Consider the following 19,758-nt stretch of genomic DNA (forward strand, 5'->3'; position numbering starts at 1 on the left):
ATAGTGTCTGTCCTTCACACCCAACCCCAAGGTGATAGTGTCCTTCACACCCAACCCCAAGGTGATAGTGTCCTTCACACCCAACCCCAAGGTGATAGTGTCCTTCACACCCAACCCCAAGGTGATAGTGTCTGTGTTCTTCACACCCAACCCCAAGGTGATAGTGTCCTTCACACCCAACCCCAAGGTGATAGTGTCCTTCACACCCAACCCCAAGGTGATAGTGTCCTTCACACCCAACCCCAAGGTGATAGTGTACTTCACACCCAACCCCAAGGTCATAGTGTCTGTGTTTTTCACACCCAACCCCAAGGTGATAGTGTCTGTGTCCTTCACTCCCAACCGCAAGGTTATAGTGTCTGTGTCTTTCACTCCCAACCGCAAGGTGATAGTGTCTGTGTTCTTAACACCCAACCCCTAGTTGATAGTGTCCTTCACACCCAACCCCAAGGTGATAGTGTCTGTGTTCTTCACACCCAACCCCTAGGTGATAGTGTCCTTCACACCCAACCCCAAGGTGATAGTGTCCTTCACACCCAACCCCAAGGTGATAGTGTCTGTGTTCTCCACACCCAACCCCTAGTTGATAGTGACCTTCACACCCAACCCCAAGGTGATAGTGTCAGTCTTGTTGATGCTGTCAGGACCGTGATTACAACAGTAACATCAGTCTTGTTGATGCTGTCAGGACCGTGATTACAACAGTAACATCAGTCTTGTTGATGCTGTCAGGACCGTGATTACAACAGTAACATCAGTCCTGTTGATGCTGTCAGGACCGTGATTACAACAGTAACATCAGTCTTGTTGATGCTGTCAGCACTGTGATTAGCTGTTAACCTGTATCAGGTCACACAGAGCTGCACTAATATAGTCCTGTTAACCTGTTTCAGGTCGGAGGTCACACAGCGCTATACTAATATAGTCCTGTTAACCTGTTTCAGGTCGGAGGTCACACCATGTTGCCGATCCGCTGGATGCCCCCTGAGAGCATCATGTACAGAAAGTTCACAACAGAAAGTGACGTTTGGAGCTTTGGAGTCATCCTCTGGGAGATCTTCACCTACGGGAAGCAGCCGTGGTTTCAGCTGGCCAACAACGAGGTATACTGGACCACCAACACCTTGCCTGCGTCCCTTAGGGCTCTGGTCAAGAGTAGTGGACTATTTAGGCAATAGGACGCCATTTCAAATCACATTTGTATTGGTGGTCTGAAGACAAGAGTAGTGACTATATAACACATTTAGGAGCACCCCTAGTGTATATATAACACATTTAGGAGCACCCCTAGTGTCTATATAACACATTTAGGAGCACCCCTAGTGTATATATAACACATTTAGGAGCACCCCTTGTGTCTATATAACACATTTAGGAGCACCCTAGTGTATATATAACACATTTAGGAGCACCCCTAGTGTCTATATAACACATTTAGGAGCACCCCTAGTGTATATATAACACATTTAGGAGCACCCTAGTGTCTATATAACACATTTAGGAGCACCCCTAGGAGCACCCCTAGGGTCTATATAACACATTTAGGAGCACCCCTAGGAGCACCCCTAGTGTCTATATAACACATTTAGGAGCACCCCTAGGAGCACCCCTAGTGTCTGTATAACACATTTAGGAGCACCCCTAGGACCACCCCTAGTGTCTATATAACACATTTAGGAGCACTCCTAGGAGCACCCCTCGTGTCTATATAACACATTTAGGAGCACCCCTAGGAGCACCCCTAGTGTCTATATAACACATTTAGGAGCACCTCTAGTGACTATATAACACATTTAGGAGCATCACGAGTGACTATATAACACATTTAGGAGCACCCCTAGTGTCTATATCACACATTTAGGAGCACCCCTAGTGTCTATATAACACATTTAGGAGCACCCCTAGTGTCTATATAACACATTTAGGAGCACCCCTAGTGTATATATAACACATTTAGGAGCACCCCTAGGAGCACCCCTAGTGTCTATATAACACATTTAGGAGCAATCCTAGTGTCTATATAACACATTTAGGAGCACCCTAGGAGCACCCTAGTGTGTGTATATAACACATTTAGGAGCACCCTAGTGTATATATAACACATTTAGGAGCACCCCTAGTGTCTATATAACACATTTAGGAGCACCCCTAGTGTATATATAACACATTTAGGAGCACCCCTTGTGTCTATATAACACATTTAGGAGCACCCCTAGGAGCACCCCTAGTGTCTATATAACACATTTAGGAGCACCCCTAGGAGCACCGCTAGTCACTATATAACACATCTAGGAGCACCCCTCGTGTCTATATAACACATTTAGGAGCACCCCTAGGAGCACCCCTAGTGTCTATATAACACATTTAGGAGCACCACTAGTGACTATATAACACATTTAGGAGCACCACTAGTGACTATATAACACATTTAGGAGCACCTCTAGTGACTATATAACACATTTAGGAGCACCACTAGTGACTATATAACACATTTAGGAGCACCCCTAGGAGCACCACTAGTGACTATATAACACATTTAGGAGCACCCCTAGGAGCACCACTAGTGACTATATAACACATTTAGGAGCACCCCTAGGAGCACCCCTAGTGTCTATATAACACATTTAGGAGCACCCCTAGGAGCACCCCTAGTGTCTATATAACACATTTAGGAGCACCCCTAGTGTCTATATAACACATTTAGGAGCACCCCTAGGAGCACCCCTAGCATCTATATAACACATTTAGGAGCACCCCTAGGAGCACCGCAAGTCACTATATAACACATTAAGGAGCACCTCTAGTGTCTATATAACACATTTAGGAGCACCCCTAGTGTCTATATAACACATTTAGGAGCACCCCGAGTGACTATATAACACATTTAGGAGCACCCCTAGGAGCACCCCTAGTGTCTATATAACACATTTAGGAGCACCCCTAGGAGCACCCCTAGTGTCTATATAACACATTTCGGAGCACCCCTAGTGTCTATATAACACATTTAGGAGCACCCCTAGTGTATATATAACACATTTAGTAGCACCCCTAGTGTCTATATAACACATTTAGGAGCACCCCTAGTGTCTATATCACACATTTAGGAGCACCCCTAGTGTCTATATAACACATTTAGGAGCACCCCTAGTGTCTATATAACACATTTAGGAGCACCCCTAGGAGCACCCCTAGTGTCTATATAACACATTTAGGAGCACCCCTAGGAGCACCGCTAGTCACTATATAACACATTTAGGAGCACCCCTAGTGTCTATATCACACATTTAGGAGCACCCCTAGGAGCACGCCTAGTATCTATATAACACATTTAGGAGCAACCCTAGTGTCTATATAACACATTTAGGAGCACCTCTAGTGTCTATATAACACATTTAGGAGCACCCCGAGTGACTATATAACACATTTAGGAGCACCCCTAGTGTCTACATAACACATTTAGGAGCACCCCTAGGAGCACCGCTAGTCACTATATAACACATCTAGGAGCACCTCTAGTGACTATATAACACATTTAGGAGCACCCCTAGGAGCACCCCTAGTGTCTATATAACACATTTAGGAGCACTCCTAGGAGCACCCCTCGTGTCTATATAACACATTTAGGAGCACCCCTAGGAGCACCCCTAGTGTCTATATAACACATTTAGGAGCACCTCCAGTGACTATATAACACATTTAGGAGCACCACTAGTGACTATATAACACATTTAGGAGCACCCCTAGTGTTTATATCACACATTTAGGAGCACCCCTAGTGTCTATATAACACATTTAGGAGCACCCCTAGTGTCTATATAACACATTTAGGAGCACCCCTAGTGTCTATATAACACATTTAGGAGCACCCCTAGTGTCTATATAACACATTTAGGAGCACCCCTAGGAGCACCCCTAGTGTCTATATGACACATTTAGGAGCACCCCTAGGAGCACCACTAGTGTCTATATAACACATTTAGGAGCACCCCGAGGAGCACCCCTAGTGTCTATATAACACATTTAGGAGCACCCCTAGTGTATATATAACACATTTAGGAGTACCCCTAGGAGCACCCCTAGTGTCTATATAACACATTTAGGAGCAGCCCTAGTGTATATATAACACATTTAGGAGCACCGCTAGTGTCTATATAACACATTTAGGAGCACCCCTAGGAGCACCCCTAGTGTCTATATAACACATTTAGGAGCAACCCTAGTGTCTATATAACACATTTAGGAGCACCTCTAGTGTCTACATAACACATTTAGGAGCACCCCTAGTGTCTATATAACACATTTAGGAGCACCCTAGTGTCTACATAACACTTTTAGTAGCACCCCTAGTGTCTATATAACACATTTAGGAGCACCCCTAGGAGCACCCCTAGTGTCTATATAACACATTTAGGAGCACCCCTAGGAGCACCCCTAGTGTCTATATAACACATTTCGGAGCACCCCTAGTGTCTATATAACACATTTAGGAGCACCCCTAGTGTATATATAACACATTTAGTAGCACCCCTAGTGTCTATATAACACATTTAGGAGCACCCCTAGTGTCTATATCACACATTTAGGAGCACCTCTAGTGACTATATAACACATTTAGGAGCACCCCTAGGAGCACCCCTAGCATCTATATAACACATTTAGGAGCACCCCTAGGAGCACCTCTACTGTCTATATAACACATTTAGGAGCACCCCTAGGAGCACCCCTAGCGTCTATATAACACATTTAGGAGCACCTCTAGTGACTATATAACACATTTAGGAGCACCCCTAGGAGCACCCCTAGCGTCTATATAACACATTTAGGAGCACCTCTAGTGACTATATAACACATTTAGGAGCACTCCTAGGAGCACCACTTGTGTCTATATAACACATTTAGGAGCACCCCTAGTGTCTATATCAAACATTTAGGAGCACCCCTAGGAGCACGCCTAGTATCTATATAACACATTTAGGAGCAACCCTAGTGTCTATATAACACATTTAGGAGCACCTCTAGTGTCTATATAACACATTTAGGAGCACCCCGAGTGACTATATAACACATTTAGGAGCACCCCGAGGAGCACCCCTAGTGACTATATAACACATTTAGGAGCACCCCTAGGAGCACCCCTAGTGTCTATATAACACATTTAGGAGCACCCTAGTGTCTATATAACACATTTAGGAGCACCCCTAGGAGCACCCCTAGTGTCTATATGACACATTTAGGAGCACCCCTAGGAGCACCACTAGTGTCTATATAACACATTTAGGAGCACCCCGAGGAGCACCCCTAGTGTCTATATAACACATTTAGGAGCACCCCTAGTGTATATATAACACATTTAGGAGTACCCCTAGGAGCACCCCTAGTGTCTATATAACACATTTAGGAGCAGCCCTAGTGTATATATAACACATTTAGGAGCACCGCTAGTGTCTATATAACACATTTAGGAGCACCCTAGGAGCACCCTAGTGTCTATATAACACATTTAGGAGCAACCCTAGTGTCTATATAACACATTTAGGAGCACCTCTAGTGTCTACATAACACATTTAGGAGCACCCCTAGTGTCTATATAACACATTTAGGAGCACCCCTAGTGTCTACATAACACTTTTAGTAGCACCCCTAGTGTCTATATAACACATTTAGGAGCACCCCTAGGAGCACCCCTAGTGTCTATATAACACATTTAGGAGCACCCCTAGGAGCACCCCTAGTGTCTATATAACACATTTCGGAGCACCCCTAGTGTCTATATAACACATTTAGGAGCACCCCTAGTGTATATATAACACATTTAGTAGCACCCCTAGTGTCTATATAACACATTTAGGAGCACCCCTAGTGTCTATATCACACATTTAGGAGCACCTCTAGTGACTATATAACACATTTAGGAGCACCCCTAGGAGCACCCCGAGTGACTATATAACACATTTAGGAGCACCCCGAGGAGCACCCCTAGTGACTATATAACACATTTAGGAGCACCCCTAGGAGCACCCCTAGTGTCTATATAACACATTTAGGAGCACCCCTAGTGACTATATAACACATTTAGGAGCACCCCTAGGAGCACCCCTAGTGTCTATATAACACATTTAGGAGCAACCCTAGTGTCTATATAACACATTTAGGAGCACCCCTAGTGTCTATATCACACATTTAGGAGCACCTCTAGTGACTATATAACACATTTAGGAGCACCCCTAGGAGCACCCCTAGCATCTATATAACACATTTAGGAGCACCCCTAGGAGCACCTCTACTGTCTATAACACATTTAGGAGCAGCCCTAGGAGCACCCCTAGCGTCTATATAACACATTTAGGAGCACCTCTAGTGACTATATAACACATTTAGGAGCACCTCTAGTGTCTATATAACACATTTAGGAGCACCCCTAGGAGCACCGCTAGTCACTATATAACACATCTAGGAGCACCTCTAGTGACTATATAACACATTTAGGAGCACCCCAAGGAGCACCCCTAGCATCTATATAACACATTTAGGAGCACCCCTAGGAGCACCTCTACTGTCTATATAACACATTTAGGAGCACCCCTAGGAGCACCCCTAGCGTCTATATAACACATTTAGGAGCACCTCTAGTGACTATATAACACATTTAGGAGCACCCCTAGGAGCACCCCAAGTGTCTATATAACACATTTAGGAGCACTCCTAGGAGCACCACTTGTGTCTATATAACACATTTAGGAGCACCCCTAGTGTCTATATCAAACATTTAGGAGCACCCCTAGGAGCACGCCTAGTATCTATATAACACATTTAGGAGCAACCCTAGTGTCTATATAACACATTTAGGAGCACCTCTAGTGTCTATATAACACATTTAGGAGCACCCGAGTGACTATATAACACATTTAGGAGCACCCCGAGGAGCACCCCTAGTGACTATATAACACATTTAGGAGCACCCTAGGAGCACCCCTAGTGTCTATATAACACATTTAGGAGCACCCCTAGTGTCTATATAACACATTTAGGAGCACCCTAGGAGCACCCCTAGTGTCTATATGACACATTTAGGAGCACCCCTAGGAGCACCACTAGTGTCTATATAACACATTTAGGAGCACCCCGAGGAGCACCCCTAGTGTCTATATAACACATTTAGGAGCACCCCTAGTGTATATATAACACATTTAGGAGTACCCCTAGGAGCACCCCTAGTGTCTATATAACACATTTAGGAGCAGCCCTAGTGTATATATAACACATTTAGGAGCACCGCTAGTGTCTATATAACACATTTAGGAGCACCCCTAGGAGCACCCCTAGTGTCTATATAACACATTTAGGAGCAACCCTAGTGTCTATATAACACATTTAGGAGCACCTCTAGTGTCTACATAACACATTTAGGAGCACCCCTAGTGTCTATATAACACATTTAGGAGCACCCCTAGTGTCTACATAACACTTTTAGTAGCACCCCTAGTGTCTATATAACACATTTAGGAGCACCCCTAGGAGCACCCCTAGTGTCTATATAACACATTTAGGAGCACACCCTAGGAGCACCCCTAGTGTCTATATAACAAATTTCGGAGCACCCCTAGTGTCTATATAACACATTTAGGAGCACCTCTAGTGACTATATAACACATTTAGGAGCACCCCTAGGAGCACCCCAAGTGTCTATATAACACATTTAGGAGCACTCCTAGTGTCTATATCACACATTTAGGAGCACCTCTAGTGACTATATAACACATTTAGGAGCACCCCTAGGAGCACCCCGAGTGACTATATAACACATTTAGGAGCACCCGAGGAGCACCCCTAGTGACTATATAACACATTTAGGAGCACCCCTAGGAGCACCCTAGTGTCTATATAACACATTTAGGAGCACCCCTAGTGACTATATAACACATTTAGGAGCACCCTAGGAGCACCCCTAGTGTCTATATAACACATTTAGGAGCAACCCTAGTGTCTATATAACACATTTAGGAGCACCCCTAGTGTCTATATCACACATTTAGGAGCACCTCTAGTGACTATATAACACATTTAGGAGCACCCTAGGAGCACCCCTAGCATCTATATAACACATTTAGGAGCACCCTAGGAGCACCTCTACTGTCTATAACACATTTAGGAGCAGCCCTAGGAGCACCCCTAGCGTCTATATAACACATTTAGGAGCACCTCTAGTGACTATATAACACATTTAGGAGCACCTCTAGTGTCTATATAACACATTTAGGAGCACCCCTAGGAGCACCGCTAGTCACTATATAACACATCTAGGAGCACCTCTAGTGACTATATAACACATTTAGGAGCACCCCAAGGAGCACCCCTAGCATCTATATAACACATTTAGGAGCACCCCTAGGAGCACCTCTACTGTCTATATAACACATTTAGGAGCACCCCTAGGAGCACCCCTAGCGTCTATATAACACATTTAGGAGCACCTCTAGTGACTATATAACACATTTAGGAGCACCCCTAGGAGCACCCCAAGTGTCTATATAACACATTTAGGAGCACTCCTAGGAGCACCACTTGTGTCTATATAACACATTTAGGAGCACCCCTAGTGTCTATATCAAACATTTAGGAGCACCCCTAGGAGCACGCCTAGTATCTATATAACACATTTAGGAGCAACCCTAGTGTCTATATAACACATTTAGGAGCACCTCTAGTGTCTATATAACACATTTAGGAGCACCCCGAGTGACTATATAACACATTTAGGAGCACCCCGAGGAGCACCCCTAGTGACTATATAACACATTTAGGAGCACCCCTAGGAGCACCCCTAGTGTCTATATAACACATTTAGGAGCACCCACACATTTAGGAGCACCCCTAGGAGCACGCCTAGTGTCTATATGACACATTTAGGAGCACCCCTAGGAGCACCACTAGTGTCTATATAACACATTTAGGAGCACCCCTAGTGTCTATATAACACATTTAGGAGCACCCCTAGTGTATATATAACACATTTAGGAGTACCCCTAGGAGCACCCCTAGTGTCTATATAACACATTTAGGAGCAGCCCTAGTGTATATATAACACATTTAGGAGCACCGCTAGTGTCTATATAACACATTTAGGAGCACCCCTAGGAGCACCCCTAGTGTCTATATAACACATTTAGGAGCAACCCTAGTGTCTATATAACACATTTAGGAGCACCTCTAGTGTCTACATAACACATTTAGGAGCACCCCTAGTGTCTATATAACACATTTAGGAGCACCCCTAGTGTCTACATAACACTTTTAGTAGCACCCCTAGTGTCTATATAACACATTTAGGAGCACCCCTAGGAGCACCCCTAGTGTCTATATAACACATTTAGGAGCACCCCTAGGAGCACCCCTAGTGTCTATATAACACATTTCGGAGCACCCCTAGTGTCTATATAACACATTTAGGAGCACCCCTAGTGTATATATAACACATTTAGTAGCACCCCTAGTGTCTATATAACACATTTTGGAGCACCCCTAGTGTCTATATCACACATTTAGGAGCACCTCTAGTGACTATATAACACATTTAGGAGCACCCCTAGGAGCACCCCTAGCATCTATATAACACATTTAGGAGCACCCCTAGGAGCACCTCTACTGTCTATAACACATTTAGGAGCAGCCCTAGGAGCACCCCTAGCGTCTATATAACACATTTAGGAGCACCTCTAGTGACTATATAACACATTTAGGAGCACCCCTAGGAGCACCCCAAGTGTCTATATAACACATTTAGGAGTACTCCTAGGAGCACCACTTGTGTCTATATAACACATTTAGGAGCACCCCTAGTGTCTATATCAAACATTTAGGTAGCACCCCTAGGAGCACGCCTAGTATCTATATAACACATTTAGGAGCACCCCTAGTGTCTACATAACACATTTAGTAGCACCCCTAGTGTCTATATAACACATTTAGGAGCACCCCTAGGAGCACCCCTAGTGTCTATATAACACATTTAGGAGCACCCCTAGGAGCACCCCTAGTGTCTATATAACACATTTCGGAGCACCCCTAGTGTCTATATAACACATTTAGGAGCACCCCTAGTGTATATATAACACATTTAGTAGCACCCCTAGGAGCACCCTAGCATCTATATAACACATTTAGGAGCACCCCTAGGAGCACCTCTACTGTCTATATAACACATTTAGGAGCACCCCTAGGAGCACCCCTAGCGTCTATATAACAAATTTAGGAGCACCTCTAGTGACTATATAACACATTTAGGAGCACCCCTAGGAGCACCCCTAGCGTCTATATAACACATTTAGGAGCACCTCAGGTGACTATATAACACATTTAGGAGCACTCCTAGGAGCACCACTTGTGTCTATATAACACATTTAGGAGCACCCCTAGTGTCTATATCAAACATTTAGGAGCACCCCTAGGAGCACCCCTAGCGTCTATATAACACATTTAGGAGCACCTCTAGTGACTATATAACACATTTAGGAGCACCCCTAGGAGCACCCCAAGTGCCTATATAACACATTTAGGAGCACTCCTAGGAGCACCACTTGTGTCTATATAACACATTTAGGAGCACCCCTAGTGTCTATATCAAACATTTAGGAGCACCCCTAGTATCTATATAACACATTTAGGAGCAACCCTAGTGTCTATATAACACATTTAGGAGCACCTCTAGTGTCTATATAACACATTTAGGAGCACCCCGAGTGACTATATAACACATTTAGGAGCACCCCGAGGAGCACCCCTAGTGACTATATAACACATTTAGGAGCACCCCTAGGAGCACCCCTAGTGTCTATATAACACATTTAGGAGCACCCCTAGTGTATATATATAACACATTTAGGAGCACCCCAAGTGTCTACATAACACATTTAGGAGCACCCCTAGGAGCACCCCTAGTGTCTATATAACACATTTAGGAGCACCCCTAGGAGCACCGCTAGTGACTATATAACACATTTAGGAGCACCTCTAGTGACTATATAACACATTTAGGAGCACCCCTAGGAGCACCCCTAGGAGCACCCCTAGTGTCTATATAACACATTTAGGAGCACCCCTAGGAGCACCCCTAGTGTCTATATAACACATTTCGGAGCACCCCTAGTGTCTATATAACACATTTAGGAGCACCCCTAGTGTATATATAACACATTTAGTAGCACCCCTAGTGTCTATATAACACATTTAGGAGCACCCCTAGTGTCTATATCACACATTTAGGAGCACCTCTAGTGACTATATAACACATTTAGGAGCACCCCTAGGAACACCCCTAGCATCTATATAACACATTTAGGAGCACCCCTAGGAGCACCTCTACTGTCTATATAACACATTTAGGAGCACCCCTAGGAGCACCCCTAGCGTCTATATAACACATTTAGGAGCACCTCTAGTGACTATATAACACATTTAGGAGCACCCCTAGGAGCACCCCAAGTGTCTAGTGACTATATAACACATTTAGGAGCACCCCTAGGAGCACCCCTAGGAGCACCCCTAGTGTCTATATAACACATTTAGGAGCACCCCTAGTGACTATATAACACATTTAGGAGCACCCCTAGGAGCACCCCTAGTGTCTATATAACACATTGAGGAGCACCCCTAGGAGCACCCCTAGTGTCTATATAACACATTTAGGAGCACCCTAGTGTCTATATAACACATTTAGGAGCACCCCTAGTGTCTATATAACACATTTAGGAGCACCCCTAGTGTATATATAACACATTTAGGAGCACCCCTAGTGTCTATATAACACATTTAGGAGCACCCCTAGTGTCTATATCACACATTTAGGAGCACCCCTAGTGTCTATATAACACATTTAGGAGCACCCCTAGGAGCACCCCTAGTGTCTATATAACACATTTAGGAGCACCCCTAGGAGCACCGCTAGTCACTATATAACACATCTAGGAGCACCTCTAGTGACTATATAACACATTTAGGAGCACCCCAAGGAGCACCCCTAGCATCTATATAACACATTTAGGAGCACCCCTAGGAGCACCTCTACTGTCTATATAACACATTTAGGAGCACCCCTAGGAGCACCCCTAGCGTCTATATAACACATTTAGGAGCACCTCTAGTGACTATATAACACATTTAGGAGCACCCCTAGGAGCACCCCAAGTGTCTATATAACACATTTAGGAGCACTCCTAGGAGCACCACTTGTGTCTATATAACACATTTAGGAGCACCCCTAGTGTCTATATCAAACATTTAGAGCACCGCTAGAGCACGCCTAGTATCTATATAACACATTTAGGAGCAACCCTAGTGTCTATATAACACATTTAGGAGCACCTCTAGTGTCTATATAACACATTTAGGAGCACCCCGAGTGACTATATAACACATTTAGGAGCACCCCGAGGAGCACCCCTAGTGACTATATAACACATTTAGGAGCACCCCTAGGAGCACCCCTAGTGTCTATATAACACATTTAGGAGCAACCCTAGTGTCTATATAACACATTTAGGAGCACCTCTAGTGTCTACATAACACATTTAGGAGCACCCCTAGTGTCTATATAACACATTTAGGAGCACCCCTAGTGTCTACATAACACATTTAGTAGCACCCCTAGTGTCTATATAACACATTTAGGAGCACCCCTAGGAGCACCCCTAGTGTCTATATAACACATTTAGGAGCACCCCTAGGAGCACCGCTAGTCACTATATAACACATCTAGGAGCACCTCTAGTGACTATATAACACATTTAGGAGCACCCCTAGGAGCACCCCTAGCATCTATATAACACATTTAGGAGCACCCCTAGGAGCACCCCTAGCGTCTATATAACACATTTAGGAGCACCTCTAGTGACTATATAACACATTTAGGAGCACCCCTAGGAGCACCCCAAGTGTCTATATAACACATTTAGGAGCACTCCTAGTGTCGATATAACACATTTAGGAGCACCCCGAGTGACTATATAACACATTTAGGAGCACCCCGAGGAGCACCCCTAGTGACTATATAACACATTTAGGAGCACCCTAGGAGCACCCCTAGTGTCTATATAACACATTTAGGAGCACCCCTAGGAGCACCCCTAGTGTCTATATAACACATTTAGGAGCACCGCTAGTGTCTATATAACACATTTAGGAGCACCCTAGTGTCTATATAACACATTTAGGAGCACCCCTAGTGACTATATAACACATTTAGGAGCACCCCTAGTGTCTATATAACACATTTAGGAGCACCCCTAGTGTCTATATAACACATTTAGAGCACCCTAGGAGCACCCCTAGTGTCTATATCAAACATTTAGGAGCACCCCTAGGAGCACGCCTAGTATCTATATAACACATTTAGGAGCAACCCTAGTGTCTATATAACACATTTAGGAGCACCTCTAGTGTCTATATAACACATTTAGGAGCACCCCGAGTGACTATATAACACATTTAGGAGCACCCCGAGGAGCACCCCTAGTGACTATATAACACATTTAGGAGCACCCCTAGGAGCACCCCTAGTGTCTATATAACACATTTAGGAGCACCTCTAGTGTCTACATAACACATTTAGGAGCACCCCTAGTGTCTACATAACACATTTAGTAGCACCCTAGTGTCTATATAACACATTTAGGAGCACCCCTAGGAGCACCCTAGTGTCTATATAACACATTTAGGAGCACCCTAGTGACTATATAACACATTTAGGAGCACCCTAGGAGCACCCCTAGTGTCTATATAACACATTTAGGAGCACCCTAGGAGCACCCTAGTGTCTATATAACACATTTAGGAGCACCGCTAGTGTCTATATAACACATTTAGGAGCACCCTAGTGTCTATATAACACATTTAGGAGCACCCTAGTGACTATATAACACATTTAGGAGCACCCCTAGTGTCTATATAACACATTTAGGAGCACCCCTAGTGTCTATATAACACATTTAGGAGCACCCCTAGGAGCACCCCTAGTGTCTATATAACACATTTAGGGGCACCTCTAGTGTCTATATAACACATTTAGGAGCACCCCTAGGAGCAACCCTAGTGTCTATATAACACATTTAGGAGCACCTCTAGTGTCTATATAACACATTTAGGAGCACCCCGAGTGACTACATAACACATTTAGGAGCACCCCTAGGAGCACCCCTAGTGTCTATATAACACATTTAGGAGCAACCCTAGTGTCTATATAACACATTTAGGAGCACCCCGAGTGACTATATAACACATTTAGGAGCACCCCTAGGAGCACCCCTAGTGTCTACATAACACATTTAGGAGCACCCCTAGTGTCTATATAACACATTTAGGAGCACCTCTAGTGTCTACATAACACATTTAGGAGCACCCCTAGGAGCACCACTTGTGTCTATATAACACATTTAGGAGCACCCCTAGTGACTATATAACACATTTAGGAGCACCCCTAGTGACTATATAACACATTTAGGAGCACCCCTAGGAGCAACCTTAGTGTCTATATAACACATTTAGGAGCACCCTAGGAGCACCTCTACTGTCTATATAACACATTTAGGAGCACCCTAGGAGCACCTCTACTGTCTATATAACACATTTAGGAGCACCCCTAGCGTCTATATAACACATTTAGGAGCACCTCTAGTGACTTTATAACACATTTAGGAGCACCCCTAGGAGCACCCCAAGTGTCTATATAACACATTTAGGAGCACTCCTAGGAGCACCACTTGTGTCTATATAACACATTTAGTAGCACCCCTAGTGTCTATATAACACATTTAGGAGCACCCCTAGGAGCACCCCTAGTGTCTATATAACACATTTAGGAGCAACCCTAGTGTCTATATAACACATATAGGAGCACCTCTAGTGTCTATATAACACATTTAGGAGCACCCCTAGGAGCACCCCTAGTGTCTATATAACACATTTAGGAGCACCCCTAGTGTCTATATAACACATTTAGGAGCACCCCTAGGAGCACCCCTAGTGTCTATATAACACATTTAGGAGCACCCCTAGTGACTATATAACACATTTAGGAGCACCCCTAGGAGCACCCCTAGTGTCTATATAACACATTTAGGAGCACCCCTAGGAGCACCCCTAGTGTCTATATAACACATTTAGGAGCACCCCTAGTGTATATATAACACATTTAGGAGCACCGCTAGTGTCTATATAACACATTTAGGAGCACCCCTAGTGTCTATATAACACATTTAGGAGCACCCCTAGGAGCACCCCTAGTGTCTATATAACAGATTTAGGAGCACCCTAGTGACTATATAACACTTTTAGGAGCACCCCTAGGAGCACCCCTAGTGTCTATATAACACATTTAGGAGCACCCTAGGAGCACCCCTAGTGTCTATATAACAGATTTAGGAGCACCCCTAGTGACTATATAACACTTTTAGGAGCACCCTAGGAGCACCCTAGTGTCTATATAACACATTTAGGAGCACCCCTAGGAGCACCCCTAGTGTATATATAACACATTTAGGAGCACCGCTAGTGTCTATATAACACATTTAGGAGCACCCCTAGTGCCTATATAACACATTTAGGGGTACCCCTAGTGTCTATATAACACATTTAGGAGCACCCCTAGTGACTATATAACACATTTAGGAGCACCCCTAGTGACTATATAACACATTTAGGAGCAGCCCTAGTGTCTATATAACACATTTAGGGGTACCCCTAGTGTCTATATAACACATTTAGGAGCACCCCTAGTGACTATATAACACATTTAGGAGCACCCCTTGTGACTATATAACACATTTAGGAGCACACCGAGTGACTATATAACACATTTAGGAGCACCCCGAGGAGCACCCCTAGTGACTATATAACACATTTAGGAGCACCCTAGGAGCACCCCTAGTGTCTATATAACACATTTAGGAGCAACCCTAGTGTCTATATAACACATTTAGGAGCACCTCTAGTGTCTACATAACACATTTAGGAGCACCCCTAGTGTCTATATAACACATTTAGGAGCACCCCTAGTGTCTACATAACACATTTAGTAGCACCCCTAGTGTCTATATAACACATTTAGGAGCACCCCTAGGAGCACCCCTAGTGTCTATATAACACATTTAGGAGCACCCCTAGGAGCACCGCTAGTCACTATATAACACATCTAGGAGCACCTCTAGTGACTATATAACACATTTAGGAGCACCCCTAGGAGCACCCCTAGCATCTATATAACACATTTAGGAGCACCCCTAGGAGCACCCCTAGCGTCTATATAACACATTTAGGAGCACCTCTAGTGACTATATAACACATTTAGGAGCACCCCTAGGAGCACCGCTAGTCACTATATAACACATCTAGGAGCACCTCTAGTGACTATATAACACATTTAGGAGCACCCCTAGGAGCACCCCTAGCATCTATATAACACATTTAGGAGCACCCTAGGAGCACCCTAGCGTCTATATAACACATTTAGGAGCACCTCTAGTGACTATATAACACATTTAGGAGCACCCCTAGGAGCACCCCAAGTGTCTATATAACACATTTAGGAGCACTCCTAGTGTCTATATAACACATTTAGGAGCACCTCTAGTGTCTATATAACACATTTAGGAGCACCCCGAGTGACTATATAACACATTTAGGAGCACCCCGAGGAGCACCCCTAGTGACTATATAACACATTTAGGAGCACCCCTAGGAGCACCCCTAGTGTCTATATAACACATTTAGGAGCACCCCTAGTGACTATATAACACATTTAGGAGCACCCCTAGGAGCACCCCTAGTGTCTATATAACACATTTAGGAGCACCCCTAGGAGCACCCCTAGTGTCTATATAACACATTTAGGAGCACCGCTAGTGTCTATATAACACATTTAGGAGCACCCCTAGTGTCTATATAACACATTTAGGAGCACCCCTAGTGACTATATAACACATTTAGGAGCACCCCTAGTGTCTATATAACACATTTAGGAGCACCCCTAGTGTCTATATAACACATTTAGGAGCACCCCTAGGAGCACCCCTAGTGTCTATATCAAACATTTAGGAGCACCCCTAGGAGCACGCCTAGTATCTATATAACACATTTAGGAGCAACCCTAGTGTCTATATAACACATTTAGGAGCACCTCTAGTGTCTATATAACACATTTAGGAGCACCCCGAGTGACTATATAACACATTTAGGAGCACCCCGAGGAGCACCCCTAGTGTCTACATAACACATTTAGGAGCACCCCCAGTGTCTATATAACACATTTAGGAGCACCTCTAGTGTCTACATAACACATTTAGGAGCACCCCTAGTGTCTACATAACACATTTAGGAGCACCCCTAGGAGCACCCCTAGTGTCTATATAACACATTTAGGAGCACCCTAGGAGCACCCCTAGTGTCTATATAACACATTTAGGAGCACCCCTAGTGACTATATAACACATTTAGGAGCACCCCTAGGAGCACCCCTAGTGTCTATATAACACATTTAGGAGCACCCTAGGAGCACCCCTAGTGTCTATATAACACATTTAGGAGCACCGCTAGTGTCTATATAACACATTTAGGAGCACCCCTAGTGCCTATATAACACATTTAGGAGCACCCCTAGTGACTATATAACACATTTAGGAGCACCCCTAGTGACTATATAACACATTTAGGAGCACCCCTAGTGTCTATATAACACATTTAGGAGCAGCCCTAGGAGCACCCCTAGTGTCTATATAACACATTTAGGAGCACCCTAGGAGCACCCCTAGTGTCTATATAACACATTTAGGGGTACCCCTAGTGTCTATATAACACATTTAGGAGCACCCCTAGTGTCTATATAACACATTTAGGAGCACCCCTAGTGTCTACATAACACATTTAGGAGCACCCCACGTGTATATATAACACATTTAGGAGCACCCCTAACATCTATATAACACATTTAGGAGCACCCCTAGGAGCACCTCTACTGTCTATATAACACATTTAGGAGCACCCCTAGGAGCACCCCTAGCGTCTATATAACACATTTAGGAGCACCTCTAGTGACTATATAACACATTTAGGAGCACCCCTAGGAGCACCCCTAGTGTCTATATAACACATTTAGGAGCACCCCTCGTGTCTATATAACACATTTAGGAGCACCCCTAGGAGCACCCCTAGTCACTATATAACACATTTAGGAGCCCGTGGTGTCCATAGCACTGTCCATGGGTTCCTTATATATATTGTCTATATTTCTGTACCTTTGTGGTTTATTTCAAAGTCTCTCCATTCTACCACATGTAAGTGAGGCTTGTGTAGAACCTCATTGGTCCTCTCCTCAGGGGTCTGGTGCTGGTTAAATGTTGGCTACGGCCTTTCTGAACCTGCCTAATCATTGCTAGTGCAGTTTTTACTGAATCTGGCCCTAGGTCTTTCTCTATATGTCATTGCTCAGGCAGTCTATACTGAATCTGTCCCACCTCTTCCTGAGGCCTGGCCCACCTCTTCCTGAGGCCCGGCCCACCTCTTCCTGAGGCCCGGCCCACCTCTTCCTGAGGCCTATATATATAACATATACTATATATAACTATATAACACATTTAAGAGCACCTCTAGGAGCACCCCTATTAGCACCGGTCCAGCTCTCTGTGATTTATTTATGCAGTATTCCAGAACTCCCAGGGGAGGGGTAAACAATGGAATTTAATTAATATTACTCTTACTATCAAGTTTATTAGTACAATCAAACTGCCCTTAAGAAATAACCTGTCAAGGGGTGCACATTCCCCTCGTAATTCATGCACTTGAAGTGTCAATATTTTATTTGAAATTGATATTACCCCCGTTTCTAGAAAAAAATATTAACCTATAGTCAGTGAGAGCATATTAATGTTTTGAAACCCAAATGTATGTAGTGTAAAAACAGGTGTACAATAATCTCTGCATCATCTCTCTGTCTCTCTGTTTGACTGACCCCTAACCCCTACACCCTAACCCATCCTCTCTCTGACTGACCCCTACACCCTAACGCCTACACCCTAACCCCTCTTCTCTCTGTCTCTCTGTTTGACTGACCCCTAACCCCTACACCCTAACCCCTCCTCTCTCTGTCTCTCTGTTTGACTGACCCCTAACCCCTACACCCTAACCCCTCCTCTCTCTGTCTCTCTGTTTGACTGACCCCTAACCCCTACACCCTAACCCCTCCTCTCTCTGTTTCTCTGTTTGACTGACCCCTAATCCCTACACCCTAACCCATCCTCTCTCTGTCTCTCTGTTTGACTGACCGCTACACCCTAACCCCTCCTCTCTCTGTTTCTCTGTTTGACTGACCCCTAACCCCTACACCCTAACCCCTCCTCTCTCTGTCTCTCTGTTTGACTGACCCCTAACCCCTACACCCTAACCCCTCCTCTCTCTGTCTCTTTGTTTGACTGACCCCTAAACCCTACACCCTAACCCCTCCTCTCTCTGTTTCTCTGTTTGACTGACCCCTAACCCCTACACCCTAACCCCTCCTCTCTCTGTCTCTCTGTTTGACTGACCCCTAACCCCTACACCCTAACCCCTCCTCTCTCTGTCTCTCTGTTTGACTGACCGCTACACCCTAACCCCTCCTCTCTCTGTTTCTCTGTTTGACTGACCCCTAACCCCTACACCCTAACCCCTCCTCTCTCTGTCTCTCTGTTTGACTGACCCCTAACCCCTACACCCTAACCCCTCCCTCTCTGTCTCTCTGTT

General features: G+C 44.3%; 1 pseudogene; it reads left to right on the plus strand.

Annotated features, from left to right (window-relative positions):
• LOC121845793 overlaps positions 1-19,758 on the plus strand; it is a 169,329-nt pseudogene that overhangs the window by 148,597 nt on the left and 974 nt on the right.

This window comes from Oncorhynchus tshawytscha, unplaced genomic scaffold (assembly GCF_018296145.1).
Source record: "Oncorhynchus tshawytscha isolate Ot180627B unplaced genomic scaffold, Otsh_v2.0 Un_scaffold_8679_pilon_pilon, whole genome shotgun sequence".
Classification (NCBI taxonomy): domain Eukaryota; kingdom Metazoa; phylum Chordata; class Actinopteri; order Salmoniformes; family Salmonidae; genus Oncorhynchus; species Oncorhynchus tshawytscha.